Source organism: Pseudophryne corroboree, chromosome 4 (assembly GCF_028390025.1).
Source record: "Pseudophryne corroboree isolate aPseCor3 chromosome 4, aPseCor3.hap2, whole genome shotgun sequence".
Lineage (NCBI taxonomy): Eukaryota > Metazoa > Chordata > Amphibia > Anura > Myobatrachidae > Pseudophryne > Pseudophryne corroboree.
Window position 1 is genome coordinate 153,283,067 of NC_086447.1, and position 17,567 is coordinate 153,300,633.

The window sequence follows — 17,567 nt, forward strand, 5'->3', positions numbered from 1 at the left end:
ACGACGAACCTGAGGTACCCCTGGTGTGAGGGGTAAATTGGAACGTGGAGATACGCATCCTTGATGTCCAAGGATACCATAAAGTCCCCTTCTTCCAGGTTCGCTATCACTGCTCTGAGTGACTCCATCTTGAACTTGAACTTCTTTATGTACAGGTTCAAGGATTTCAGATTTAGAATAGGTCTTACCGAGCCATCCGGCTTCGGTACCACAAATAGAGTGGAATAATACCCCTTTCCTTGTTGTAAAAGGGGTACCTTGACTATCACCTGCTGAGAGTACAGCTTGTGAATGGCTTCCAAGACCGTCACCCTGTCGGAGGGGGACGTTGGTAAAGCAGACTTCAGGAAACGGCGAGGTGGATCCGTCTCTAGTTCCAACCTGTACCCCTGAGATATTATCTGCAGGATCCAGGGATCTACCTGCGAGTGAGCCCACTGCGCGCTGAAATTCTTGAGACGACCCCCCACCGCCCCCGAGTCCGCTTGAGAAGCCCCAGCGTCATGCTGAGGCTTTTGTAGAAGCGGGGGAGGGCTTCTGTTCCTGGGAAGGAGCTGCCTGTTGCTGTCTCTTCCCCCTTCCTCTGCCTCGTGGTAGATATGAATATCCCTTTGCTCTCTTGTTTTTAAAGGAACGAAAGGGCTGCGGTTGAAAAGTCGGTGTCTTTTTCTGTTGGGGAGTGACTTGAGGTAAAAAGGTGGATTTCCCGGCTGTAGCCGTGGCCACCAAATCCGATAGACCGACACCAAATAACTCCTCCCCTTTATACGGCAAAACTTCCATATGCCGTTTTGAGTCCGCATCGCCTGACCACTGTCGTGTCCATAAACTTCTTCTGGCCGAAATGGACATAGCACTTACCCGTGATGCCAGTGTGCAGATATCCCTCTGTGCATCACGCATATAAAGAAATGCATCCTTTATTTGCTCTAAAGACAGTAAAACATTGTCCCTATCCAGGGTATCAATATTTTCAATCAGGGACTCTGACCAAGCTACCCCAGCACTGCACATCCAGGCTGTCGCTATAGCTGGTCGTAGTATAACACCTGTATGTGTGTATATACTTTTTTGGATATTTTCCATCCTCCTATCTGCTGGATCTTTAAGTGCGGCCGTCTCAGGAGAGGGTAACGCCACTTGTTTTGATAAGCGTGTGAGCGCCTTGTCCACTCTAGGAGGTGTTTCCCAGCGCGCCCTAACCTCTGGCGGGAAAGGGTATAAAGCCAATAACTTCTTTGAAATTAGCATTTTTTTATCGGGGGCAACCCACGCTTCATCACACACCTCATTTAATTCATCTGATTCAGGAAAAACTATAGGTAGTTTTTTCACACCCCACATGATACCCTGTTTTGTGGTACCTGTAGTATCAGCAATATGTAACGCCTCCTTCATTGCCAAAATCATATAACGTGTGGCCCTACTGGAAAATACGGTTGATTCGTCACCGTCGCCACTGGAATCAGTGCCTGTGTCTGGGTCTGTGTCGACCGACTGAGGCAAAGGGCGTTTTACAGCCCCTGACGGTGTTTGAGGCGCCTGGACAGGCACTAATTGATTGTCCGGCCGTCTCATGTCGTCAAACGACTGCTTTAGCGTGTTGACACTATCCCGTAATTCCATAAATAAAGGCATCCATTCTGGTGTCGACCCCCTAGGAGGTGACATCCCCATATTTGGCAATTGCTCCGCCTCCACACCAATATCGTCCTCATACATGTCGACACACATGTACCGACACACAGCAGACACACAGGGAATGCTCTTAACGAAGACAGGACCCCACTAGCCCTTTGGGGAGACAGAGGGAGAGTTTGCCAGCACACACCAAAAGCGCTATATATGACAGGGATAGCCTTATAATAAGTGCTCCCTGTATAGCTGCTTTAATAATATAGTTTTGCCACAATTTTGCCCCCCCTCTCTTGTTTTACCCTGTTTCTGTAGTGCAGTGCAGGGGAGAGCCTGGGAGCCTTCCTGACCAGCGGAGCTGTGTGAGGAAAATGGCGCTGTGTGCTGAGGAGATAGGCCCCGCCCCTTTTTCGGCGGGCTCGTCTCCCGCTCTTTAGTGGATTCTGGCAGGGGTTAAATATCTCCATATAGCCCCCGGAGGCTATATGTGAGGTATTTTTAGCCAAAAAAGGTTTTCATTTGCCTCCCAGGGCGCCCCCCTCCCAGCGCCCTGCACCCTCAGTGACTGCCGTGTGAAGTGTGCTGAGAGGAAAATGGCGCACAGCTGCAGTGCTGTGCGCTACCTTAAGAAGACTGAGGAGTCTTCTGCCGCCGATTCTGGACCTCTTCTCGTTTCAGCATCTGCAAGGGGGCCGGCGGCGAGGCTCCGGTGACCATCCAGGCTGTACCTGTGATCGTCCCTCTGGAGCTAATGTCCAGTAGCCAAGAAGCCAATCCATCCTGCACGCAGGTGAGTTCACTTCTTCTCCCCTAAGTCCCTCGTTGCAGTGATCCTGTTGCCAGCAGGACTCACTGTAAAATAAAAAACCTAAGCTAAACTTTTCTAAGCAGCTCTTTAGGAGAGCCACCTAGATTGCACCCTTCTCGGCCGGGCACAAAAATCTAACTGAGGCTTGGAGGAGGGTCATAGGGGGAGGAGCCAGTACACACCACCTGATCGTAAAGCTTTACTTTTTGTGCCCTGTCTCCTGCGGAGCCGCTATTCCCCATGGTCCTTTCAGGAACCCCAGCATCCACTAGGACGATAGAGAAAAATGGTTTACAAAAAGGTATGTAAGTGTTGTTGATAGAAAACTGAATTTCAATTATATGTGTACATTGGCCCGTGGCAGGTTGTTTCTGTCTACACCATAGTTGTCTACCCTCCCTCATTCTGCAGGAGACTCCCTGAAATAATAGCAATCTCCCTCACTCCCTCAAACTCACTGAAAAAAAAGAAATCATAGAAACATACATTTAAATGGTATCATCAGTGCCATTTCCCTATATTGGTTATAAGGCACAATGATCCCTATGGCTACATGCATTTTAAAGGTTTCTTGTGGCCACTTACAGTATATAGAACCTCTTGTAAAACACAATACACAAACAAATCCTGCAAAATATAAGAGTCTTTTCTTCAACAAGTAGATCTTACTAACTTTAGGGCTCATTTACATTTGGATGTAAGTCATTTTCATGACATACCTCTCAGATGTAGCAGTGCACGACCCCACTGATAGGTGTCACTTTCACAATCTCCCTGAAATGCTTTTTCAAAAGTAGGCAAGTATGGACTACACCCAGATATCACCCTGGCATGAGATAGATTGAGATGGCAGCTAAAGTAGGTTAAAACTGTTATGTGCCCTGTCCTGGCTATGTATAGTCTCAGCCCTTCCCTGTGTACACAGCTTAGCTTCATGCTACACTAGTGCTACTTCCATCTGGTGGATTGAGTTCTCCCTGACATAGGGAGACATTTGCTAAGCAGTGATAAAAGCGGAGAAGTGAGCCAGTGGAGAAGTTGCCCAATCAACCAATCAGCAGCTCTGTATGATTTTATAGTATGCAAATTATAGATGTTACTACAGTGCTGATGGGCAACCTCTCCACTGGCTCACTTCTCCGCTCTTATCACTCCTTAGTAAATGTCCCCCATAATCTCCCTTTTTTCTTGTACTCTAACCCACGTCTATCTTTGCATGTTTCTGGTACCCGCTGCTTACCACTTATTTTAGGCTCTTCATCACAGTAGTGGACTTTGTACCCTCCTTGCCCACACAGGAGCAGACGCAAAGTTGAATGCATGTACATTTCAGAGTGTATCTGGTATGTTTTTGCCCTGCATGCTCCAGAAATAAGTGAATGCAACATATCATACTTCCCAACATTTGGGAGGGAGGGAGGAGTGGTGCTCTAATTTTGGAGCATTGCCAAGCACGACACAGCCATTGTCTCAGAACGCCCGAGTTGCTGGGCTGCCTCCTCTATACTGCTTATATGGCGTGGGTTCTATATTCACAATCACTTTGCTCTCCCAGACCCCGCACGGGATACTGCTGCAGTGGGTCTGTCCTGCTAGAATCAGGATGGTTGGGACAGTGCCGTAACTAGACTTTTTGGTGCGCTGTGCCAGAGAGAGAATTGGCACCCCCCCCCCCCATTTTTTTTCTATAGCGACAGAAAGCGCATACCTCGTGGGGTAGGGTTATGACAAGACTGATCCCAGAGAAAGCCCATGCTATGATGCCCCTTCCCACTTATATATATATATATATATATATATATATATAATACACACACATTTATACACCACTGCAAGAAAATGTATTTGGACACAAATCCTCATTATACCACATTCATGCACTTCACTTATACCACATTAATGCACTTCATGCTCATTGTTATTCAGTCACACTACCCTTTATTAAATAACACATTTCAATATACTGCAACTGTATACCCAGGATTCAAACCTATAACCTGTTAAATAAAACAAACACCCTACTCATTGAGCTATTTGATCCTGCATAAAAACTTTGAACACTATATGAAGCTACTGGTACTTTAATAATAAGCATTGCAATTGAGCAGATCTATGTAGTGTGCAGCCACACATCCAATACCTTCCAGTCACACACTACATAGATCTGCTCAGTCGCAATGCTGATAATTTTCTCACAAAGTACAAGGTAATCTTCAAATAGTTAGAGTTCTCTAGCTTAGAATTCTCTACCTTTATATGCAAGGGCAGATAGCTCAATGAATAGAGTGTCTGACTGCAATGCACAGGCAATGGGCTCGAATTCCAGGTATGTCAACATCTTGAAATGTAATAAAGCACAGTGTGACTGAATAAGAAAGAAATCTCAAGTTGAGTTCATGAATGCTGTATAGATATTATCAACAGAAGGGGTCAGGATAGAATGCGGCGGTCAGGAGATGCTGGGCTTCAAAAAGAAGAGGAAGCTGCAAGTGAACGTAATGAAAACACATAATTGACAAGTGCCGCCAACAGCGCTCCCTACCCTGTGGCGCTATGAGCGGAGCCCCCTCCGCACACACCTAGTTATGGCCCTGGGTTGGGAGATAGGAACATATGCATCTCAGGTGGATCCCCACTTACAGTTGAGTCATTTTCCTTATACAGTATGCTGCCCGGGACAACTTTATCCTGACTTTGCTTATACACTTGTTGGGGCATAGTATCGGGATCCCGGTGCTTGGGATGCCAGCAGTCAGAATACCGACAGTGGCATCTCAACGTTCAGGATCCCAACACCTATGTGTTAAGTATACTACCCCTAATCCCTACCCTCCCTAACCCTCTTTACCCACAGCCTGACCTTAACCCTGACCCCCCACCCCTGCGCAGCCTAATTGTAACCCTCTCTAGTGGTGCCTAACCCTAACTTTCCCTCCCTGCAGCCTAAACCTAACTCTCTCTTCCCCACAGCCTAACCCTCCCCGGTGGTGCCTAACCTTAGCCCTCCCTCCCCGCAGCCTAAACCTTACCTTCTCTACCCCGCAGCCTAACCCTCCCTGGTGGTGCCTAACCTTTAACCTCCCTCCCCACAGCCTAAAACCTTACCTCCTCTACCCCAAAGCCTAACCCTCCCCGGTTGTGTGAAACCCCAACCCTCACTCTCCACACCCTAACCCCCCCCCCCGCAGCCTAACCCTAAACCTACCCCCACACCGCCACCCTTCCCCGCGGCTTACCAGTCGGGAGTCCCGACAGTCCTTTGTTCGGGTTCCTGGCACTCAGAATCCCGTTGCTGGCATTTCGGTCCATGTCAGGAACCCGGCGTCGGTATTCCGAGCAGTATCGGGATTCCGGTGTCAGTATCCTGACTGCTGGGATCCCAGACACTGGGATCCTGACTGGATCCCCTTCTTGGACTGATCTGAGGTTTGAGAGCCTGAACCTGCTTATTTCTCTACTTGTTTTGTCTCAATAGCAGATCTTTTCATTGGACAGTACCATACCTCCCAACTGTCCCGATTTTGGCGGGACAGTCCCGTTTTTCACGGTCTGTCCCGCTGTCCCACCCGCGGGTTGCAGTGTCCCGCGGGTGGGGGGGCAGTTGGGAGATCCCCCCTGTCACTCGCTGCTCTGAGGAGAGCAGCAATGCATAGATGCTGTGCGCATGCGCATAGCGTCTATTCTTGGCAGAGAGGGACAAGGGGCATGGCCAGCAGCTCTCACAGCGCTGTTCATGCCCCCAAATGATGAAAATGGTGGCATGGCTTGCGATCACGGCACTTGCCACGAGGCCACGCCCCCTTTCTGGTAGACCACGACCCCTAAATTTGTTCAGCGCGCTGACATCCCTCCTTCAATGGCAGCAAAGTTGGGAGGTATGTAGTACTACTCCACTAGGACACTGCTCTGCTTTTACCCTTACATGCTCTACTACTGCCACCTAACTGTTGCTCTATACTGATGCACTGTATTACATTCTACCTGCAACTCATCCTGCTAGATAACTTAATCTGTGGCCTGGCTTCTTTGTACTTTGCCACAGGACTGTAGGGGTGATTCAGACCTTATCGCTGGGCTGCTATTTGTTGTTCTGCGTTCAGATAGTGGCCAACTAAGGGGAGTGTGTATTCGCCCAGTGCAAGTCTGCGATCGCATGTGTACGCCGAGCTGCAAAAAATCCCTCACTCAGCGAATAGCTGCAAATCCGTTTGCACCTCACTCACCATCAAATGATTTTTCCACTGTGTGCAGTCTGTTCGCAGCCCAGGACTTACTCCTATCACACTCCCTCCCTCCCTGAAAATGCTTGGGAACGCCTGCGTTTTCCCTGGCACTCCCAGCAAACGGTCAGTTGCCACCCACAGGCAGCCTCTTCCTGTCAATCAGCTTGCGAACGCCCGCGCGATCAAGGGTGTAGCTGCCATAGGTGCAGGCAGTGCAGCTGCTATGGGGCTCAGAGCTGAGAGGGGCCCACCTTCACCTTCCCTGTCAAAGTTACACGTGTTATATACATTTTTCGCCATTGGTTGGTATGTAGAGGTCCTTTCAAACTTTTTCCTTGGGGCCTGCAATATATCTAGGTATGCCCCTGGACCTGCTCATTGTAGTGTGGTATAAAATGAACTGGAGGGCATTTTAATGTTATATAATATGAACCGGGGCTCTGTAATCAGGCACAATATGAACGGGGAGCACTATATATCATAATGTGAATTGGGGGTACTGTGCGGCATAATGTGTACTGGAAGCTCTGAAATGTGACATAGGGTGACCATAAGCTCTACTATGATTCATAAAAGAAACTAGGGCACTACTATGGGGCATAACATTAAATAAGGCTCTACTATGGTTAGAAAAGGAACTAGTGTACACTGTACATTATAGGGCATAACATTAACAACTGTTGCAGAGAGGTGTCTCTCTAGTAGCATTGGGACCGGGGGCCCCTTCAAAATGTCACTATGGGGCCCACAAAGTTCTGGCTACAACCCTGAGCGCAATTAAAATGATCAAACCAGCCTGACGCTGACCGGCGATGCCTGTTGTTGTTTGGGTGCATACGCATGCGCAGTCTATCAATAATCACCCGCTGTGCGAAAACGCACAGCAGTGATCAGGTCTTAATCACCCCCTGTGCTGCCTGATATCCACATTCTGCATCACACTTCTGGTACCTTGGAGTGACACTTGCAGGTGTGTGATTTATACCTTCTATTCTGGTGGCATTTGATATCTCAACACCTAGTTTAAATCCTGGGGACCTACGAGTACTGGTGAATATATAGCGTTCCCTGTGAATGGGGGCTACTATCTTCTCCCAGCTGAATAGCACTAGAGCACAAACAGTGTGGACAAGTTTTGCTCATGGCTGGTAACTTCAGCATAAAGGCCCAGATTTATCAAGCCTTTGAGAGTGATAAATTGCATGGTGATAAAGTACCAGCCAATCAGCTCCTAACTGCCATGTTACAGGCTGTGTTTGAAAAATGACGGTTAGGAGCTGGTTGGTTGGTACTTTGGGGCAGATGAATTAACCTGGAGAAGGCATAAGGAAGTGATAAACCAGTGATAAAGCGGTAATATGTGCAAGGTGATAACGCACCAGCCAGTCAGCTTCTAACTGCTCATTTACATGTGGGAGCTGATTGGCTGGTGCGTTTATCACCTTGCACTTATCACTGGTTTATCACTTCATTATGCCTTCTCCAGGTTAATACATCTCCTTTATCACCATGCAATTTAGCACTCTCCAAGACCTGATAAATCTGGACCTAAGTTTGATGAAGCCACTGCCAAGATTGGAAGGTGATCTCCAATATTAGCAGGGAAGTCATCTTGTAGGTGGGAGAGAGAAGTTAGGCTATTAAAATAAAAATATTAAGGGGCAGGTTTATTTTTATTTTTACTAAAATAATGTGGAAAAGGGTATTCAACGCAACTGTAGGCTATGCATAGTTGAACATAAACATAGATCCAGCTGTATCATTTGTACTTAGTATAGTGAGGTGGAAGTGCAAACAATGCCTACACAAATGGGACAGAGCGTATTGCAAATTGTGTTCAATGCTATATATATATATATATAAATATATATATATATATATATATATATATATATATATATATGCACCAGATTTATTTCTGACTATGCATTAGGCCTTTTTTTTCACCAGGGTAATTTTTGTTGGGACCTACCTTTATCTTTGAATGAACTTTGACATCAAAACGGCCACCATTATTTTTCTTATCTATGTCTGGGCTCCAGCGTATTGTTGTTAAAGTTTGGGACCAGTTATTTTCTGAAAAAAAGAACACGTTAACATTCACAATTACTTTTTGATGTCGATATTATGACAGTGTCGACTTTCAGACAGTGCTTATATTATAGTGCCTGAAAGTAATGAAAACATACCCTGGGTAAGTACCAGTGATAATAACTGCATTTTTCTTATTATTTATTAAATAGGATGTGGAGGAAGATTAATATTAATTTGTGAGGTATTATATTACTTTGGTCAAGATGTATTTATTGCTTTTTACATTAATATAGCTTACCTTATGCTTCATTTTATTTTTTATTATTATACGTTGTTACAGTTATCTACATTGTATTTGTCTAATTCTATTATTATTATATCAATGTTGCTTTGTTTTTTATCAAGCATTTTATCTACAATACCTTTCTTTTCTATATGTATCTCTACCTTAATGATAAAATGACTATGATTTAGAGAACGGTTCCGGTATGAATGGTCGACCATGTTATGGTCGACAGTCATTAGGTCGACCACTATTGGTCGACATTGACATGGTCGACATGGACACATGGTCGACACATGAAAATTGTCGACACATGAAAGGTCGACATATGAAAAGGTCGACATGAGTTTTTTAACTTTTTTTGGTGTCATTTTTTGCGTAAAGTGACTGGGAACCCCAATTAGTGCACCGCGTCCCCTCGCATGGCTCGCTTCACTCGCCATGCTTCGGGCATGGTGCCTTCGCTTCGCTCGACACACTTTACCATTCCAATCGTAGTCCATGTGGATCGTAAAGTATGGAAAAGTTCCCCAAAAGAAAAAAAAGTTAAAAAACTCATGTCGACCTTTTCATATGTCGACCTTTCATGTGTCGACCATTTTCATGTGTCGACCATGTGTCCATGGCGACCATGTCAATGTCGACCAATAGTGGTCGACCTAATGACTGTCGACCATGTGAACGGATACCTTAGAGAACAACACAACATTATTCTGAAATAATATCTTATGGTACTTTATTTACTTTAGTCCACATTCAATCTGTAAGTAAATAAGTATATACAACTGTTTTGGATTGTAATCATGTCCGTGATTTAGGATAGCCAAATAGTCACATTGAGTGTAATGATACCAATTACCACTAGATGGCAGCCATGTGTCACATTTTGTTTCCTGGGAGACTATAGTATTAGAGTTTTGCCTAAATAACAGAGAATCATATAAAGGGCTTATATAGTGTTGGTTGTAGGTCCATGTGCTCCAGCTGGCATAAACGAGACTTGCAGATAATTTGTCACTCTAGATATGCAGAAAACTTGCACAGGGATTAGTATGATTTACCAGCGGCCAGCATGCCAGCCACCAGCATACTGATGGTGGGAATGGCATACCCTCCAACTGTACCTTTTTGGCACGTATAGTACTTTTTTTTTATGGTCTGTACCGATTTTTGGCTCTCCAAACTTCCATTGAAAGTATCGGAAAAGGGGCATGCCCACGCCCCCTTTACCCGTGGCCACGCCCCCTTTTTGCATTTGTACCGATTTTTATGTGTAAAATGTTGGAGGGTATGGAATAGCACCTGTTCGCCAGGATTCCGGCTGTTGCTATTGTCAGCCAGAGCCGGCCCTAACCAATATGATGCCCTAGGCACGATTTTGGCTGGTGCCCCTTGCACAGACGCTTGTTCCGCCTCTGACTTTGTACCCCTTTCCCAGCACCATCACCCCTCACCCATAGCAGTCCTAATTTTGGTGCTCATACCTCCTACATTTTAAATAGGAACAGTGTGCACGTTCATTCTTGCTGGGAAGGGGCATGGCCACACAATAATACCCCCAGTTGATATTACGCACACAGTACTGCAACTTTATTCACATTATATTATGCAATAGTGTCTCTTATTCACGTTACATCACACAGTAGTACTACGTTACTCCTCACAGTAGTGCCCCTTATTCACATTACACCACACCATATTGTTCTTTATTCACATTAGACCACACAGTAGTGCCCTTTCTATACATTATGCCACAAAGTACTGTAGTACACCTTATACACATAATGCCGCACATTAGTAATGCATTTCGTATGCAGATAGAGCCGCAGTCACGCACAGAATATAGGCATGCTGCATATCATTTTAAATCAGCAGAAGCTGCTTGTGCCCCTCGGCATTCCAAATGCCCTAGGCATCTGCCTAGTTTGCCTATGCCTAGGGCCCGCTCTGTTGTCAGCTATCAGGATTCTGGCGTCGGTATCCTGATTGACAGCATCCTGACAGTCGGCAAATTAACTGCATCCCCTTGCACAGGTGTTTTGATCTGAGCATTACACTTTTACCCAGTTGGCCCAGTTGTTGTTACAGAAATGGGTCAGGAGCATTTGCATGTAAGTTCAGTACAGTAGGACCATGAAGACACAAGTCAGCCACACACCCAGGGCCGGTGCTAGGGTGTTCGGCGCCCCCCTGCAAACTATAAATTTGCGCCCTCCCATATTCCTTTGGCGCGCGCCGGGAAAAGGGGTGTGGTCTCACAAGTAAGGGGCATAGCCACACAATAGTACCCCCATTCAAAATTACGCCACAATGTAGCACAATCTTATTAATCTTATACGTAATGCCCCACCCGTAGTAGTAGCGTCCTTATATGTAATGCCCCCCAGTAGTAGTAGTGTCCTTATACATAATGCCCCCCCAGTAGTAGTAGCATCCTTATACGTAATGTCACTGACAGGTCTCATTCGGGGTAAGGGGTCTCATGTGTCAGCATGGGACCCCTTTCAGTCCGGTGGTCCGTTTGTTCGTTTTCTTTTTTTGCCAAGTACGTGGATTTATCTCTGGACCCTGGCTGAGGTGAGTATATTGATCTTTTCTTTTCAGGTATCCGTGGATTCTACATGGAGAAGAGGACCGATGTCGGCGTGTGAACATAGGTAAGTATGTGTGTGTCGGCAGTGTGTAATAAAGTTTTACTAAGTATCAAGGTGTCTGTGTACTGTTTTTATTTGGGTATTTTTTTCCAGTAGTACTACAGGTACCAGCGGGCCCGTTTTTCTCCCGCATGCTGGTACTTGTGGTTCTCCAAGTACCAGCTTGCGGGGGAGGCTTGCTGGGACTTGTAGTACTGCTGGAAAAAACAATATTCTTTTCATTATCACAAAAGGCTATCAGCCCCCCCATCCGCAGCCCATTGGATGGGGGGGGACAGCCTCGGGCTTCACCCCTGGCCCTTGGGTGGCTGGGGGGGGGGACCCCTTGATTGAAGGGGTCCCCACTCCCCCAGGGTACCCCGGCCAGGGGTGACTAGTTGGATATTTGATGCCACGGCCGCAGGGCACTGTATAAAAGTGACCCCCGGCTGTGGCATTATCTGTCCAGCTAGTGGAGCCCGATGCTGGTGTTAAAAATACGGGGGACCCCTACTCTTTTTGTCCCCCGTATTTTTGGCACCAGCACCAGGCGCAGAGCCCGGTGCTGGTTTTAAAAATACGGGGGATCCCTGCCCAATTTTTCCCCGCATTTTTAGAACCAGGACCAGCTCGAAGAGCCCGAGGCTGGTTATGCTTTGGAGGGGGGACCCCACACCATTTTTTTTTCCGGGTTTTTCCCGTTTTTCCCCGTTTTTTAAAATCGCGGCAAAATCCGCCAAATCGGCCGATTTTCGCCCGCGGTTCTGGCGAATCCGTTTTTCATTGAATATGGTGAATTCCGGCAGCCACCTTCCGGAATTCACCTGTCGAATTAAGTCGAATTAAAAAACGGCGAAAAATTGCCGCGATTCGCCGTGAATTGCATATACCCCATAGAGACCAATCAAAATCATTCCCGTCCTAGAGGTAGATGGGTGGACACAGGGAGACGGAGGATTCATTCCGACCACCACCCCGCCTCCCCCATTAGTGAAAGAAAGACGAGAGAACCAGATAATGTAGTTCCCCCTAGAAAAGATTTAGGAGCGAGACCAAAGTATATGGACAACTCCAGATATAGAGAACCTTCTCCTGAGGTTTTTTTAGACCAATGGAAAAGGATATTCCAGAGGGAAATTCCGCAAGACAGAGATTGGCACCTAGTTACATCAAAAAGAAGATCAAGCTACGAGGGAGAAGAGGAGGCAAAAGAGAATAACTTAAGAGACTAAAAGGTCATAGAAGAAAATTGGAAGTTAAAAATATCTTCAATTTATCTTCTAAACAACTTAGTGAAACTGAATTGCACCTTCTTAAAAAAGATCTAAAATTCTCCCCTACAGCAACTCCCAACATCTTCAGTCTATATGTAGAGCTCAATAGATTTGTGAGGTCATTATGTAGGAAAAAATACTTTGCCAAACAAAACCTATTGAAATCAAATGATCAAGCCTCTCCTATTATTTTGGATATTAATGATGCACCTGCATTAGCAATGCTAAATGAATTATGGGAAGAGAACAGTATCACCCTCCCGAATAAAACCCAACTCATCTATAACGTGAACAGTGAACGTATGGTCTTCAAACGGAAGTCTGAGTTCTACCCAATTAAATCTAATGGAACCAGCATTGAGAGTTTTTATAAAACCACATTAGATGACTTTAAAAACATGTGTAACACAAAAACACAAAACAGAGTTAAAATTAATCTTAATAAATGGGAAAGGAAGGCGCTCCGGAATATAACTAAAGATTCTACAATTATAATCAAGGAGGCCGATAAAGGGGGAGGTCTTGTGTTTCAGAACCTTACTGATTACATTCAAGAGGTGAACAGACAGTTGAGTGATATTACATTTTATCATATCCTGTCAAAAGATCCCTCACAGTCATATACTTTAGAATTAAAAAAATCTTCTTGACCAGGCCCTTGCAGATGGAGTTATCTCTAAAGATGAATTTTCTTTTCTTTTCAATCCTTACCCCACAGTACCCATGGCCCTCATTCCGAGTTGATCGGTCGCAAGGCGAATTTAGCAGAGTTACACACGCTAAGCCGCCGCCTACTGGGAGTGAATCTTAGCTTCTTAAAATTGCGACCGATGTATTCGCAATAATGCGATTACTAACTACTTAGCAGTTTCAGAGTAGCTCCAGACTTACTCTGCCTGTGCGATCATTTCAGTGCTTGTCGTTCCTGGTTGACGTCACAAACACACCCAGCGTTCGCCCAGGCACTCCCACCGTTTCTCCGGCCACTCCTGCGTTTTTTCCGGAAACGGTAGCGTTTTCAGCCACACGCCCCTGAAACGCCGTGTTTCCGCCCAGTAACACCCATTTCCTGTCAATCACATTACGATCGCCGGAGCGAAGAAAAAGCCGTGAGTAAAAATACTTTCTTCATAGTAAAGTTACTTGGCGCAGTCGCAGTGCGAACATTGCGCATGCGTACTAAGCGGATTTTCACTGCGATGCGATGAAAAATACCGAGCGAACAACTCGGAATGAGGGCCCATATACTATTATTTACCGAAAATACACAAATCCCTCACTTCACCTCCTGGGCGTCCCATCATACCAGGTATTAATCCCCTCACTTCCTGTTTATCCCAATATGTTGATCCTTATCTTCAACCACGTGTCTCTGGGTTAAGATCCCATATAAAGGACACTACACATTTTCTTAATTTGATTAAAGACTTTCAATGGAAAGATACATATGCTTTTCTAACTCTGGATGTCCAGAGCTTATACACCAACATTCTACATGATCTAGGACTAAAATCTATTTCAAATCAATTATCTAAGGATGGTGATCTCACCCAGAGACACGTGGATTTTTTGTTGGATTCTATTTCCTTTAGTCTTCAGCACAATTATTTTCTATTTCAGAACACTTACTATTTACAGGTGATGAGAACGGCCATGGGGACCAGGTTTGCGCCGAGCTATGCCAACCTGTAAATGGGTCAGGTCGAGGACCAACTCGTGTTGCGGGGGGGGGGGGGGGGTTCGGCGCTCACCTGGTCCTCTATGGCCATTACATAGATGATCTCTTTATTATTTGGGATGGGGATCACCAATCTGTTCATGCTTTTGTCACTTATCTTAATTCTAATTGTTTTAATCTTCAATTTACGCACCATTATCATCCTTCACAAATTAATTTTCTTGATCTATCTCTGGAGATAAGGTCCAACTGCATATATACCTCCAATTATACCAATGAGGTTGGTACAGGTTCTTACTTACACTTTAAAAGTACCCACTATCCACCGTGGATCAAAAATATACAGAAGAGCAGCTAACACGTCTTAGAAGAAATTGCACTACAATGGAATAATTTTTAACACAAGCGAATTGTATGATTATATCCTTCCGTAACCAAGGGTACCCTGAGGAACTGGTTAAAAATGCACTTGAACAAGTTAAAAATCTAAATAGAGATGATCTTTTGAATCCCAATAAAAATAAGAGTAAGCTAAAAGATCGGGATCCTAAAACTGATCTCGCATTCATTTCTACCTATAATAGCGAATATGCACAAATAAAGGGAATTATATCTAAAAATTATAACATCCTTAAACAAGATCCTATAGTGAGAGATCTATTACCATATCGACCTGAATTTATTTTTCGTAAAAATAAATCATTAAAAAGCATATTAGCTCCTAGCTTTTTGAGAGATCACCAAAAACAACCCCCTGCTAAGGAACAGAATTGGTTACAGAAAAATCCAATAAAAGGATTTTTTAAATGTGGAAAGAATAGATGCATTACGTGTGGATATATTCAATCTAGAACTACACAGGTTCCAATTGAGGGAGAAGAAAAACCTTATGACATAGGTGCTTTCATCAATTGTGAAAGCTCATATGTCATTTATTTACTCACCTGCGGTTGTAATTTAAAGTATATTGGTAGAACTACCCGCCCATTAAAAGTCCGCTTTTTAGAACACCGGAGAAATATTCTCAACAGGATTCTAACACATAGTATATTTACTAAAATTCGTAATTTTCAGAATGAGGTTAAGGTTCAAACACGAATGACATCGAATGTGTGAAATTGCAACTTTTTGAATTTATTACGACTAATTTACTATGCTGTCGTATTCTGCATTTTCGTGTTTTCCGATGTCGATGTCATTCATATTTTTTGGCAGTGTTTTACGGGAGTGAATAGTAAAACACTGCCGACATTAACACAATTAATCTTGGCCGGATCTGTGAGATCCGTGCAAGGCTTCATTGTGCACCTTTCGTAAAAAAAATAAAGTGTTAAAAATAAAAAATAAAAATGCGTGGGGTCGCCCCTCCTAAGCAAAACCAGCCTCGGGCTCTTTGAGCCGGTCCTGGTTGTCAAAATATGGGGGAAAAAAGACAGGGGTTCCCCCATATTTCATCAACCAGCACCGGGCTCTGCGCCTGGTCCTGGTGCAAAAAATACGGGGGACAAAAAGCGTAGGGGTCCCCCGTATTTTTTGAACCAGCACCGGGCTCCACTAGCCAGGTACATAATGCCAGAGCCAGGGGACACTTTTATTGTGGTCCTGGCGGCCCTGGCATTACATCCCCAACTAGTCACCCCTGGCCGGGGTACCCTGGAGGAGTGGGAACCCCTTAAATCAAGGGGTCCCCCCCTCCAGCCACCCAAGGGCCAGGGGTGAAGCCCGAGGCTGTCCCCCCATCCAAGGGCGGCGGATGGGGGGCTGATAGCCAAGTGTAAAAAAATCAGAATATTGTTTTTAGTAGCAGTACTACAAGTCCCAGCAAGCCTCCCCCGCAAGCTGGTACTTGGAGAACCACAAGTACCAGCATGCGGTGGAAAACCGGGCCCGCTGGTACCTGTAGTACTACTACAAAAAAAATGCCCAACAAAAAGCAGGACACACACCGTGACAGTAAAAGTTTATTACATACATGCACACCTACATACATACATACATACATACTTACCTATGTTCACACGGGGCTCGGTCCTCTTCTCCATGTAGAATCCTGTTGAAAAAATTATACTCACATAATCCAGTGTATCTTCTGTTCTTTGTATAATCCACGTACTTGGCAAAAAACACAAACCGGAAACCCGACCACGCACTGAAAGGGGTCCCATGTTTACACATGGGACCCCTTTTCCCGACTGCCAGGACCCCCCCTGACTCCTGTCAAAGAGGGTCCCTTCAGCCAATCAGGGAGCGCCACGTCGTGGCACTCTCCTGATTGGCTGTGCTCTCCTGTAGTGTGATTGAGGCTGCGCACTGAAGATACAATGTAGCGCATAGGCGCTCCATTGTATCCAATGGTGGGAACTTTGCGGTCAGCGGTTGACCGAAAGTAACCTCACCGCTGACCGCAAAGTTCCCACCATTGGCTACAATGGAGCGCATAGGCGCAACATTGTATCTCTGCCGTGTGCAGCCTCAATCACACTACAGGAGCGCACAGCCAATCAGGAGAGTGCCACGACGTGGCGCTCCCTGATTGGCTGAAGGGACCCTCTTTGACAGGAGTCAGGGGGGGTCCTGGCAGTCGGGGAAAGGGGTCCCATGTGTAAACATGGGACCCCTTTCAGTGCGTGGTCGGATTTCCGGTTTGTTTTTTTGCCAAGTACGTGGATTATACAAAGAACAGAAGATACACTGGATTATGTGAGTATAATTTTTTTCAACAGGTACCCCGAGGATTCTACATGGAGAAGAGGACCGAGCCTCGTGTGAACATAGGTAAGTATGTATGTATGTATGTAGGTGTGCATGTATGTAATAAACTTTTACTGTCACAGTGTGTGTGTCCTGTTTTTTGTTGGGTATTTTTTTAGTAGTAGTACTACAGGTACCAGCGGGCCCGGTTTTCCACCACATGCTGGTACTTGTGGTTCTCCAAGTACCAGCTTGCGGGGAAGGCTTGCTGGGACTTGTAGTACTGCTACTAAAAACAATATTCTGAT

At 45.3% G+C, this 17,567-nt stretch overlaps 1 long non-coding RNA gene across 1 annotated transcript in view; it reads right to left on the reverse strand.

Moving 5' to 3' along the window:
• The window catches only part of LOC134909076 (uncharacterized), a 220,360-nt gene that overhangs the window by 191,005 nt on the left and 11,788 nt on the right, over nucleotides 1-17,567 (reverse strand). The window contains exon 2 of the long non-coding RNA XR_010175838.1: nucleotides 8,639-8,742. This is a non-coding gene — a long non-coding RNA (uncharacterized LOC134909076). The remainder of the gene's footprint in view (nucleotides 1-8,638; nucleotides 8,743-17,567) is intronic.